The sequence below is a fragment of the Pseudorasbora parva genome, chromosome 4 (assembly GCF_024679245.1).
Source record: "Pseudorasbora parva isolate DD20220531a chromosome 4, ASM2467924v1, whole genome shotgun sequence".
Taxonomy (NCBI): domain Eukaryota; kingdom Metazoa; phylum Chordata; class Actinopteri; order Cypriniformes; family Gobionidae; genus Pseudorasbora; species Pseudorasbora parva.
This window is the reverse complement of record NC_090175.1, coordinates 222,585-235,000: the sequence shown is the minus strand read 5'-3', so window position 1 is coordinate 235,000 and position 12,416 is coordinate 222,585.

Here is a 12,416-nt window from a genome sequence, read left to right as displayed (position 1 = left end):
GGAGGATTCAGAGACACTGGTAACTAAACTCGAAGAGATTTGCCTGCCGGTAAAGATTGTAATTATGGACAGACATGCATTTGACACAACGAACCAGAAGCCACATGAAACGGTCCACTTCTCTTCATACGGGAACCTTTCCCACAGCATTTAAGCAGGCTCGGGTAACCCCACTGCTTAAGAAACCCTCTCTGAATCCAGCACTTTTAGAAAACTACCGACCGGTATCCCTTATGCCTTTCATTGCAAAGACCCTTGAGCGAGTTGTGTTCAATCAACTCTCTATGTTTCTTGAACGGGACAACCTCCTAGACAACAACCAATCCGGCTTCAAAAGCGGCCATTCGACCGAGACTGCCTTGCTCTCGGTAACTGAGGCACTGAGACTGGCAAAAGCTGCTTCCAAATCCTCAGTGCTCATTCTGCTGGATCTGTCTGCTGCTTTTGACACAGTTAACCACCAGATCCTCCTGTCAACACTTAAGACGATGGGTATCTCAGGAACTGCCCTCCAGTGGTTCAGGTCTTACCTCTCTGGTAGGTCCTACAGGGTGTCATGGAGAGGTGAAGTGTCTAAGTCACATCATCTAGCTACTGGGGTTCCACAGGGCTCAGTCCTTGGACCACTTCTCTTCTCCATCTACATGTCATCATTAGGTTCTGTCATTCAGAAACACGGCTTCTCCTATCACTGCTATGCTGATGACAGTCAACTCTACTTCTCATTTCAACCAGATGATCCTACAGTCAGTGTTCGTATCGCTGCCTGTCTGACAGACATTTCTGACTGGATGAAAGAGCATCATCTTAAACTCAATCTTGCAAAGACAGAATTACTTGTTTTCTCAACCAACCCAGCACTTCCTCAAAATTTCTCCATTCAGCTTGGTTCATCGACCATATCTCCATCAAGGACAGCCAGGAACCTTGGAGTTGTGATTGATGACCAGTTAAACTTCACTGACCACATTACTGCAACAGCCCGGTCCTGCAGATTTGCTTTATACAACATTAGAAAGATTAGACCCTTCCTATCAGAACAGGCTGCACAACTCCTGGTTCAAGCTCTTGTTCTCTCCAGACTGGACTATTGTAATGCTCTTGTGGCTGGGCTTCCAGCATGCACTATCAAACCCTTGCAGCTGATCCAGAATGCAGCGGCGAGAGTGGTCTTTAATGAGCCGAAGAGAGCGCATGTTACGCCTCTCTTCATCAAACTGCACTGGTTGCCAATGGCTGCTCGCATCAAATTCAAGGCACTAGTTCTCGCCTACAAAGCAACCACTGGCTCTGCACCAATATACCTAGAGTCGCTTGTTCAGACTTACACACCCTCCAGAAGCTTGCGTTCTGCGAGTGGGTTAGCCAACTCCCTTTACAAAGACTACATTACATAACTTGGACTGCTCATAATACTTGTGTTGCAGTAGCCTTTTGCCTTGTGTAAAAAAACAAAAATACATTTGTTTCTGTACACTGTTTGTCAGGGTTAGGGTTAGGTGTTCCTGCAGCTGGTAAAGTTAAGGGCTAACTCTCTTATATATACATATGGCAATTCAAACCTTTTCCGTTGTCATTGGAAATACTTTATTTTTGGTTCAGGCTAAACATTTGTATGTTCCTTTCATTAAAAAGGGAGATGTAGATTATATTAATTATGTTTGTAATCTCCCCATGCCTCCCCACGAGAGATGATGTGAGAGATGACGTAAGAGGTCAAGAAAAAGGAATAATACGGAAGTTGGTGGTATGTGACGGCAGCTAAAAAATAAAACACACACACACACTCACAGCAACCTGAGTTCAACACAAGTGTCAAACATTTCATTAAGAAACTTTGTTATTTTCGTACCTTTAATACTTAAATACATTACAAATGATGATCAAATTGCATTGAGAAAAAGTATACAGTACTAGATTTTCAATGTAATTAAGTATTAAATGATATTCAATATGAAATGTACAATATTATGTTTTGAAATGTTGTGAAGTAAAAGTTTTGGTAACTTCCAGCTAACCCTCAGACGCCATTCTCTGACCCGTCTGACCAAAACCAGACCAGAACTTCTGCAAGTGTAGTTTTAAAGCGTTTTCAAACCTTTTTAATGGTTTGTGTTCTCCGGCCACCAGGAGCTGTTTCCATGCGGATGGGGACACATTGGGGTTTTAATGGTTTGTGTTCTCCGGCCCCCAGGAGCTGTTTCCGTGCGGATGGGGACACAATGGGGTTTTAATGGTTTGCGTTCTCCGGCCACCAGGAGCTGTTTCCGTGCGGATGGGGACACAATGGGGTTTTAATGGTTTGCGTTTTCCGGCCCCCAGGAGCTGTTTCCGTGCGGATGGGGACACATTGGGGTTTTAATGGTTTGCGTTCTCCGGCCACCAGGAGCTGTTTCCGTGCGGATGGGGACACATTGGGGTTTTAATGGTTTGCGTTCTCCGGCCACCAGGAGCTGTTTCCGTGCGGATGGGGACACATTGGGGTTTTAATGGTTTGCGTTCTCCGGCCACCAGGAGCTGTTTCCGTGCGGATGGGGACACATTGGGGTTTTAATGGTTTGCGTTCTCCGGCCACCAGGAGCTGTTTCCGTGCGGATGGGGACACATTGGGGTTTTAATGGTTTGCGTTCTCCGGCCACCAGGAGCTGTTTCCGTGCGGATGGGGACACATTGGGGTTTTAATGGTTTGCGTTCTCCGGCCACCAGGAGCTGTTTCCGTGCGGATGGGGACACATTGGGGTTTTAATGGTTTGCGTTCTCCGGCCACCAGGAGCTGTTTCCGTGCGGATGGGGACACATTGGGGTTTTAATGGTTTGCGTTCTCCGGCCACCAGGAGCTGTTTCCGTGCGGATGGGGACACATTGGGGTTTTAATGGTTTGCGTTCTCCGGCCACCAGGAGCTGTTTCCGTGCGGATGGGGACACATTGGGGTTTTAATGGTTTTAATTGAAGATGGTGTTGTTTAAATAGCACCAAATGACAGTTTTTGCCCATTGCTTGAACACTATAGACCCATGCTGAGACTAAAGTAACACAACTTGAAGCTTTTGTTACCATACCTCAAACACATGTACCCATTCCTTAAACTAAAGCGCTGCTTTGCACTCTAGTTGCAATTCTGCAACACACTTACGCCTTTATGCAACACACAGAGCAATATTTCAGATGACATTAGAGCATTGGTGGATCATGTGGTAGGTCATGGCCTGACAGTGAGGGAAGCGAGAGTCCTCCACATCTAAACCGGATCACAGATCATCAGATCATCCATCATAAGGACATTCAGACTGAAAACAGCAACTCTCCAATCCAGACTGTTGCTATCTACAGTATTTACAGAACTGTGCCGTATCACATTACTGTATCGCAAGTTGGCTAGTACTCATTTAATAACAAATGTTTTTATTTTTGTGTAACATACAGTACAGCAGATAGCACTGCACCACTGAGATTGTACTGTAGTGTGAAGTATAGTCCTGAGATGTACAGTATTATGTCATTTGTAACATTCCAGTACTTTCATTTTTGGTTGTTGTGAAAACCTTTATTGGAAAAAAAGAACAGAAACTGTAAGTGTTGCATTGCTTCACAGAACGCTAACCGATGAACTGAATAACAACAGTGACAATTAAAGACTGCAGTGTTTAATATAAAGTAGACGAGTGTGTTCCCCTGATCTGAAAGTCTGTTCATATGATGCAAGTGTGTGTCATTTTGTCATCAGAGTGACATTTTGACCAAGGAATGTTGGTTTTGATAGCAGAGCTTCAGTCTGACACAGATGTGAACGGTATATCTCCCAGTGTTGTGTCGTGTTTACTTGTGTGTAGAGTTTTGCTACAATGAGTGAATTTTTGCAAAATGTGTTCAAGCAACGGGCAAAAACTGTAAATAACTAATCTGTTTTTACAACAGAAATTAATAAAAAATCTTCTTCAAAAACAAAATAAACGATCAGTGTAAAGCTGCTTTGACGCAATCTGTGTTGTCGAAAGCACTGCATAACTGAAGGTGACTGGACGTGTTGTAATATGTGATTTATTTAAGAAAGCCTAACACAATAGTGTTGTGTAACTACTGTTGTAACAGTTCCAGTAAACTGTGTCCTGTATTCTGCTTATTATCAGCTGTAATTAAACTCCTGGCCATTAGAAGGCGCTGAGGAGTCATTATCTTGGATATTTCTCTACACCAGAGAGTAAAAGGAAGAGGGAAGTGTACCAGCACAGCAGAGAACCAAAAGGCTGATCGATTAGCAAAAGAAGCATTAAATTAAAACTTGGTGGATGTCAAGGCACCCTTGGGAAGAAGTGAAGTAAAACCAGTGATTAACAGGGAAATAATAAAACTGTGGCAGCAAACATGGGAAAATAGAAGCACAGGCAGATGGTATTAAAACATTGAAAATCAGTAAGGCAAAACAACATTTATATGGAAGACAGAAAGCAAGAAGTTATGATATCTAGATTAAGGTTTGGACATACCTGATTAAATTCAACACTTGCAATAATGGGGATGATTTTAAGAGTAATAAATATCATGATCGTAGTAGTCTTTTCAGCAATATAAAGAATAGAGCAGTGAGTGTAATGGACGTATTGGGAGCGGGTTTGACAGATAAGCTGTGTGTATGGAGGGTTAACCTGTGTAAAGTGTGCCGGATTCAGCATAGATGCAGCAATGCCTTCATCCATCTCAGAGAGGGAGGAAGCTGAGGAGCTGAGGAGCTGTTAAAGAATAATTACATTATTACACACTAGGTGGCGGTAATACTCTAAAGGAGGGAAGAGAAGAAGAAGAAGAAGAAGAAGAAGAAGAAGAAGAAGGAGAAGAAGAAGAAGAAGAAGAAGAAGAAGAAGAAGAAGAAGAAGAAGAAGAAGAAGAAGGAGAAGAAGAAGAAGAAGAAGAAGAAGAAGAAGTGTGTAGATACACCTTTATCTCGGAGTGTTTGCTCTTGCATGCTGTAGTGTAAAGCCCTTGTTGAGGACCCTTTGTGTTCTCCATCTTAGTGTCAGTGGGTTTGGTTATTTCCTGATCACTAGCAGAGGTTTATAGTGGGAAATTCTCCCCGGCTGAGTCTGGTTTCTCCAGAGGTTTATAGAGGGAAATTCACCCCGGCCGAGTCTGGTTTCTCCAGAGGTTTATAGAGGGAAATTCACCCCGGCTGAGTCTGGTTTCTCCAGAGGTTTATAGAGGGAAATTCACCCCGGCTGAGTCTGGTTTCTCCAGAGGTTTATAGTGGGAAATTCTCCCCAGCTGAGTCTGGTTTCTCCAGAGGTTTATAGTGGGAAATTCTCCCCAGCTGAGTCTGGTTTCTCCAGAGGTTTATAGTGGGAAATTCTCCCCAGCTGAGTCTGGTTTCTCCAGAGGTTTATAGAGGGAAAATCACCCCAGCTGAGTCTGGTTTCTCCATAGGTTTATAGAGGGAAATTCACCCCGGCTGAGTCTGGTTTCTCCAGAGGTTTATAGTGGGAAATTCACCCCGGCTGAGTCTGGTTTCTCCAGAGGTTTATAGAGGGAAATTCTCCCCAGCTGAGTCTGGTTTCTCCAGAGGTTTATAGTGGGAAATTCACCCCGGCTGAGTCTGGTTTCTCCAGAGGTTTATAGAGGGAAAATCACCCCAGCTGAGTCTGGTTTCTCCATAGGTTTATAGAGGGAAATTCACCCCGGCTGAGTCTGGTTTCTCCAGAGGTTTATAGTGGGAAATTCACCCCGGCTGAGTCTGGTTTCTCCAGAGGTTTATAGAGGGAAATTCTCCCCAGCTGAGTCTGGTTTCTCCAGAGGTTTATAGTGGGAAATTCTCCCCAGCTGAGTCTGGTTTCTCCAGAGGTTTATAGTGGGAAATTCACCCCGGCTGAGTCTGGTTTCTCCAGAGGTTTATAGTGGGAAAATCTCCCCGGCTGAGTCTGGTTTCTCCAGAGGTTTATAGAGGGAAAATCACCCCAGCTGAGTCTGGTTTCTCCAGAGGTTTATAGAGGGAAATTCACCCCAGCTGAGTCTGGTTTCTCCAGAGGTTTATAGAGGGAAATTCACCCCAGCTGAGTCTGGTTTCTCCAGAGGTTTATAGAGGGAAATTCACCCCAGCTGAGTCTGGTTTCTCCAGAGGTTTATAGAGGGAAATTCACCCCAGCTGAGTCTGGTTTCTCCAGAGGTTTATAGTGGGAAATTCTCCCCGGCTGAGTCTGGTTTCTCCAGAGGTTTATAGTGGGAAATTCACCCCGGCTGAGTCTGGTTTCTCCAGAGGTTTATAGTGGGAAATTCTCCCCGGCTGAGTCTGGTTTCTCCAGAGGTTTATAGTGGGAAATTCACCCCGGCTGAGTCTGGTTTCTCCAGAAGTTTATAGAGGGAAATTCTCCCCGGCTGAGTCTGGTTTCTCCAGAGGTTTATAGAGGGAAAATCACCCCGGCTGAGTCTGGTTTCTCCAGAGGTTTATAGAGGGAAAATCACCCCAGCTGAGTCTGGTTTCTCCAGAGGTTTATAGTGGGAAATTCTCCCCGGCTGAGTCTGGTTTCTCCAGAGGTTTATAGTGGGATTCACCCCAGCTGAGTCTGGTTTCTCCAGAGGTTTATAGAGGGAAATTCTCCCCGGCTGAGTCTGGTTTTTCCAGAGGTTTATAGAGGGAAATTCTCCCCGGCTGAGTCTGGTTTCTCCAGAGGTTTATAGAGGGAAATTCACCCCGGCTGAGTCTGGTTTCTCCAGAGGTTTATAGAGGGAAAATCACCCCGGCTGAGTCTGGTTTCTCCAGAGGTTTATAGAGGGAAAATCACCCCGGCTGAGTCTGGTTTCTCCAGAGGTTTATAGAGGGAAATTCTCCCCGGCTGAGTCTGGTTTCTCCAGAGGTTTATAGAGGGAAAATCACCCCGGCTGAGTCTGGTTTCTCCAGAGGTTTATAGTGGGAAAATCTCCCCGGCTGAGTCTGGTTTCTCCAGAGGTTTATAGAGGGAAATTCACCCCGGCTGAGTCTGGTTTCTCCAGAGGTTTATAGAGGGAAATTCTCCCCGGCTGAGTCTGGTTTCTCCAGAGGTTTATAGAGGGAAATTCTCCCCGGCTGAGTCTGGTTTCTCCAGAGGTTTATAGAGGGAAATTCACCCCGGCTGAGTCTGGTTTCTCCAGAGGTTTATAGAGGGAAAATCACCCCGGCTGAGTCTGGTTTCTCCAGAGGTTTATAGAGGGAAAATCACCCCGGCTGAGTCTGGTTTCTCCAGAGGTTTATAGAGGGAAATTCTCCCCGGCTGAGTCTGGTTTCTCCAGAGGTTTATAGTGGGAAAATCTCCCCGGCTGAGTCTGGTTTCTCCAGAGGTTTATAGAGGGAAATTCACCCCGGCTGAGTCTGGTTTCTCCAGAGGTTTATAGAGGGAAATTCTCCCCGGCTGAGTCTGGTTTCTCCAGAGGTTTATAGAGGGAAATTCACCCCGGCTGAGTCTGGTTTCTCCAGAGGTTTATAGAGGGAAATTCACCCCGGCTGAGTCTGGTTTCTCCAGAGGTTTATAGCGGGAAATTCTCCCCGGCTGAGTCTGGTTTCTCCAGAGGTTTATAGTGGGAAATTCACCCCGGCTGAGTCTGGTTTCTCCAGAGGTTTATAGTGGGAAATTCACCCCGGCTGAGTCTGGTTTCTCCAGAGGTTTATAGTGGGAAATTCTCCCCGGCTGAGTCTGGTTTCTCCAGAGGTTTATAGAGGGAAATTCTCCCCGGCTGAGTCTGGTTTCTCCAGAGGTTTATAGAGGGAAATTCTCCCCAGCTGAGTCTGGTTTCTCCAGAGGTTTAAAGAGGGAAATTCACCCCGGCTGAGTCTGGTTTCTCCAGAGGTTTATAGCGGGAAAATCAACCCGGCTGAGTCTGGTTTCTCCAGAGGTTCATAGAGGGAAATTCACCCTGGCTGAGTCTGGTTTCTCCAGAGGTTTATAGAGGAAAATTCACCCCGGCTGAGTCTTGTTTCTCCAGAGGTTTATAGAGGGAAATTCAACCCGGCTGAGTCTGTTTTCTCCAGAGGTTTATAGAGGGAAATTCAACCCGGCTGAGTCTGGTTTCTCCAGAGGTTTATAGAGGGAAATTCACCCCGGCTGAGTCTGGTTTCTCCAGAGGTTTATAGTGGAAAATCTCCCCGGCTGAGTCTGGTTTCTCCAGAGGTTTATAGTGGGAAATTCTCCCCGGCTGAGTCTGGTTTCTCCAGAGGTTTATAGTGGGATATTCTCCCCGGCTGAGTTTGGTTTCTCCAGAGGTTTATAGCGGGAAATTCACCCCAGCTGAGTCTGGTTTCTCCAGAGGTTTATAGAGGGAAATTCACCCCAGCTGAGTCTGGTTTCTCCAGAGGTTTATAGTGGGAAATTCACCCCAGCTGAGTCTGGTTTCTCCAGAGGTTTATAGTGGGAAAATCTCCCCGGGTGAGTCTGGTTTCTCCAGAGGTTTATAGAGGGAAAATCTCCCCGGCTGAGTCTGGTTTCTCCATAGGTTTATAGTGGGAAATTCTCCCCGGCTGAGTCTGGTTTCTCCAGAGGTTTATAGTGGGAAATTCTCCCCAGCTGAGTCTGGTTTCTCCAGAGGTTTATAGTGGGAAATTCACCCCGGCTGAGTCTGGTTTCTCCAGAGGTTTATAGAGGGAAATTCACCCCGGCTGAGTCTGGTTTCTCCAGAGGTTTATAGCGGGAAATTCTCCCCGGCTGAGTCTGGTTTCTCCAGAGGTTTATAGTGGGAAATTCTCCCCGGCTGAGTCTGGTTTCTCCAGAGGTTTATAGTGGGAAATTCTCCCCGGCTGAGTCTGGTTTCTCCAGAGGTTTATAGTGGGAAATTCTCCCCGGCTGAGTCTGGTTTCTCCAGAGGTTTATAGTGGGAAATTCTCCCCGGCTGAGTCTGGTTTCTCCAGAGGTTTATAGTGGGAAATTCTCCCCGGCTGAGTCTGGTTTCTCCAGAGGTTTATAGTGGGAAATTCACCCCGGCTGAGTCTGGTTTCTCCAGAGGTTTATAGAGGGAAATTCACCCCGGCTGAGTCTGGTTTCTCCAGAGGTTTATAGCGGGAAAATCACCCCAGCTGAGTCTGGTTTCTCCAGAGGTTTATAGAGGGAAATTCACCCCGGCTGAGTCTGGTTTCTCCAGAGGTTTATAGAGGGAAATTCACCCCGGCTGAGTCTTGTTTCTCCAGAGGTTTATAGAGGGAAAATCTCCCCGGCTGAGTCTGGTTTCTCCAGAGGTTTATAGAGGGAAATTCACCCCGGCTGAGTCTGGTTTCTCCAGAGGTTTATAGTAGGAAATTCACCCCGGCTGAGTCTGGTTTCTCCAGAGGTTTATAGAGGGAAATTCACCCCGGCTGAGTCTGGTTTCTCCAGAGGTTTATAGAGGGAAATTCACCCCGGCTGAGTCTTGTTTCTCCAGAGGTTTATAGTGGGATATTCTCCCCGGCTGAGTCTGGTTTCTCCAGAGGTTTATAGAGGGAAATTCACCCCGGCTGAGTCTGGTTTCTCCAGAGGTTTATAGCGGGAAAATCTCCCCGGCTGAGTCTGGTTTCTCCAGAGGTTTATAGTGGGAAATTCTCCCCGGCTGAGTCTGGTTTCTCCAGAGGTTTATAGTGGGAAATTCACCCCGGCTGAGTCTGGTTTCTCCAGAGGTTTATAGTGGGAAAATCTCCCCGGCTGAGTCTGGTTTCTCCAGAGGTTTATAGAGGGAAATTCTCCCCGGCTGAGTCTGGTTTCTCCAGAGGTTTATAGTGGGAAATTCACCCCGGCTGAGTCTGGTTTCTCCAGAGGTTTATAGTAGGAAATTCACCCCGGCTGAGTCTGGTTTCTCCAGAGGTTTATAGTGGGATATTCTCCCCGGCTGAGTCTGGTTTCTCCAGAGGTTTATAGTAGGAAATTCACCCCGGCTGAGTCTGGTTTCTTCAGAGGTTTATAGTGGGAAATTCTCCCCGGCTGAGTCTGGTTTCTCCAGAGGTTTATAGTGGGAAATTCACCCCAGCTGAGTCTGGTTTCTCCAGAGGTTTATAGTGGGAAAATCTCCCCGGCTGAGTCTGGTTTCTCCAGAGGTTTATAGAGGGAAAATCTCCCCGGCTTAGTCTGGTTTCTCCAGAGGTCTATAGTGGGAAATTTTCCCCCGGCTGAGTCTGGTTTCTCCATAGGTTTATAGTGGGAAATTCTCCCCGGCTGAGTCTGGTTTCTCCAGAGGTTTATAGTGGGAAATTCTCCCCAGCTGAGTCTGGTTTCTCCAGAGGTTTATAGTGGGAAATTCTCCCCGGCTGAGTCTGGTTTCTCCAGAGGTTTATAGAGGGAAATTCACCCCAGCTGAGTCTGGTTTCTCCAGAGGTTTATAGTGGGAAATTCTCCCCAGCTGAGTCTGGTTTCTCCAGAGGTTTATAGTGGGAAATTCTCCCCGGCTGAGTCTGGTTTCTCCAGAGGTTTATAGTGGGAAATTCTCCCCGGCTGAGTCTGGTTTCTCCAGAGGTTTATAGTGGGAAATTCACCCCGGCTGAGTCTGGTTTCTCCAGAGGTTTATAGTGGGAAATTCACCCCAGCTGAGTCTGGTTTCTCCAGAGGTTTATAGAGGGAAATTCACCCCAGCTGAGTCTGGTTTCTCCAGAGGTTTATAGAGGGAAATTCTCCCCGGCTGAGTCTGGTTTCTCCAGAGGTTTATAGTGGGAAATTCACCCCGGCTGAGTCTGGTTTCTCCAGAGGTTTATAGTGGGAAATTCACCCCGGCTGAGTCTGGTTTCTCCAGAGGTTTATAGTGGGAAATTCACCCCGGCTGAGTCTGGTTTCTCCAGAGGTCTATAGTGGGAAATTCACCCTGGCTGAGTCTAGTTTCTCCAGAGGTCTATAGAGGGAAAATCTCCCCGGCTGAGTCTGGTTTCTCTAAGGTTTATTTTTCTCCATCATGCCCTGATGGAGTTTCGGTTCCTTTGGTCGCCTTTGGCTTGGCTTGCTCAGTTGGGGACACTAACATTATGATCAGAGTTATTCAACTAAATATACAAATAAAATGAATAAATTAGGTCTTAATTAATTCTATAAACTATAATACTGATCTGGCCACATTTTCTCTCTATGATAAATTAAAATAAGCTGATAACATCACTGTTTACTCCAGAACAACTGTACAGGCAAATCTAATTCTGCTGCAGTATTGTCCTGTTTAACACTGAAGCTGCTTCGGCACAATCGGCGTTGGAGAAGAGCGATGTAAATAAAGATGAAAGCTTTGCTGTAACTCGTGCTGTATTGTCTGTTTTGTACAGAGGGTTTTTCTATCTACATGTTTTTGAGGACATCTTAAATGATTCAAGTTTGTGATTTATTATTTTCTTCAACTTGGGATTATATTTGAACTCCTTTATGAACTCGACACTGACACTTTCCTCCTGGATTATTATTGTTGTATGAACTTGAACTATATTCTTCTAACATCTACAGTGGTGTGAGGAGCTGAGGACATGGTGCGAGCTTTCGGTGACATTAATATGCTCTCGTTTCATACGGTGAAAAGAGCGAGGACCCTGCTTCATGTAATGTCTAGATTTTGTGATGTTCTTAAATTGTATACTCTTCTGATATGAGGGAAATATAATCTGGTATTAAGTGGCGATTGATCCCAGTTACGCACAAAACGCCCTCAGACTCTGTGACACACTGCTTTATCAACTAAATGAGTTTTTTACATTTGGTAAATTCTGTAAATAGTTGCTTTAGTTCCCTTTCGAAAGGGAACTCGCGCTGCGTCAGCTGACGCTACGGGGGGAACGCCTTCAGCGTGACAGGTGTCTGAAATCGCTATCAAATCACAATCCTACTGACCGTCGGCAGCTGGTGATGTCATCACCGTGCGACCAGGAAGTATAAAAAGGCACCGTGCCAACATGACAACATCCTTTCGTCTTCAGGGACTGTTTTGTCTGGTTCGCTGGAAAGTCGTAAAATGAAGTGCACACGCAAGGTTAAGGGAGCGTACAGGAAGTGCGCTGATCCGTGTCCCAGGTTTCTTACGCCTGAGGACACACACACCCTTTGTGTGCTCTGCCTGGGGGAAGAGCACGTGCGGGAGGTTCTCGAGGGGGCCTCCTGCGCGAACTGCGAGCGTTTTCCGTTGAGGACGCTCCGCTCTCGCCTGGCCTTCTTCTCGAGGGAAGAAGAGCCAGCATCTGGGAGCGGTCCCGCTCAAGCCGAGGCTGAGCGGCGCCGTCTGTCCTGGGGCTCTCAGATGGACCTGGCTCATCGTCTGGAGAGTACAGTTCTCGCGGATGATCAGACAGGTCGCGAGAGCAGGCTGACGGAGGAGGAGTCGGATGGAGACTCCTCCTCGTCGTCAGCCCATGCTCTTCCGGTCGATCAGAGGATGGCTGTGGATGAGGGGGAAAATGAAGCTGAGGCTGAATCCTCCCAGCCATCCTGCCCCGTGTATGGGGAGCTGTATGATGTAATGGGGCGCGCGGCGCTGA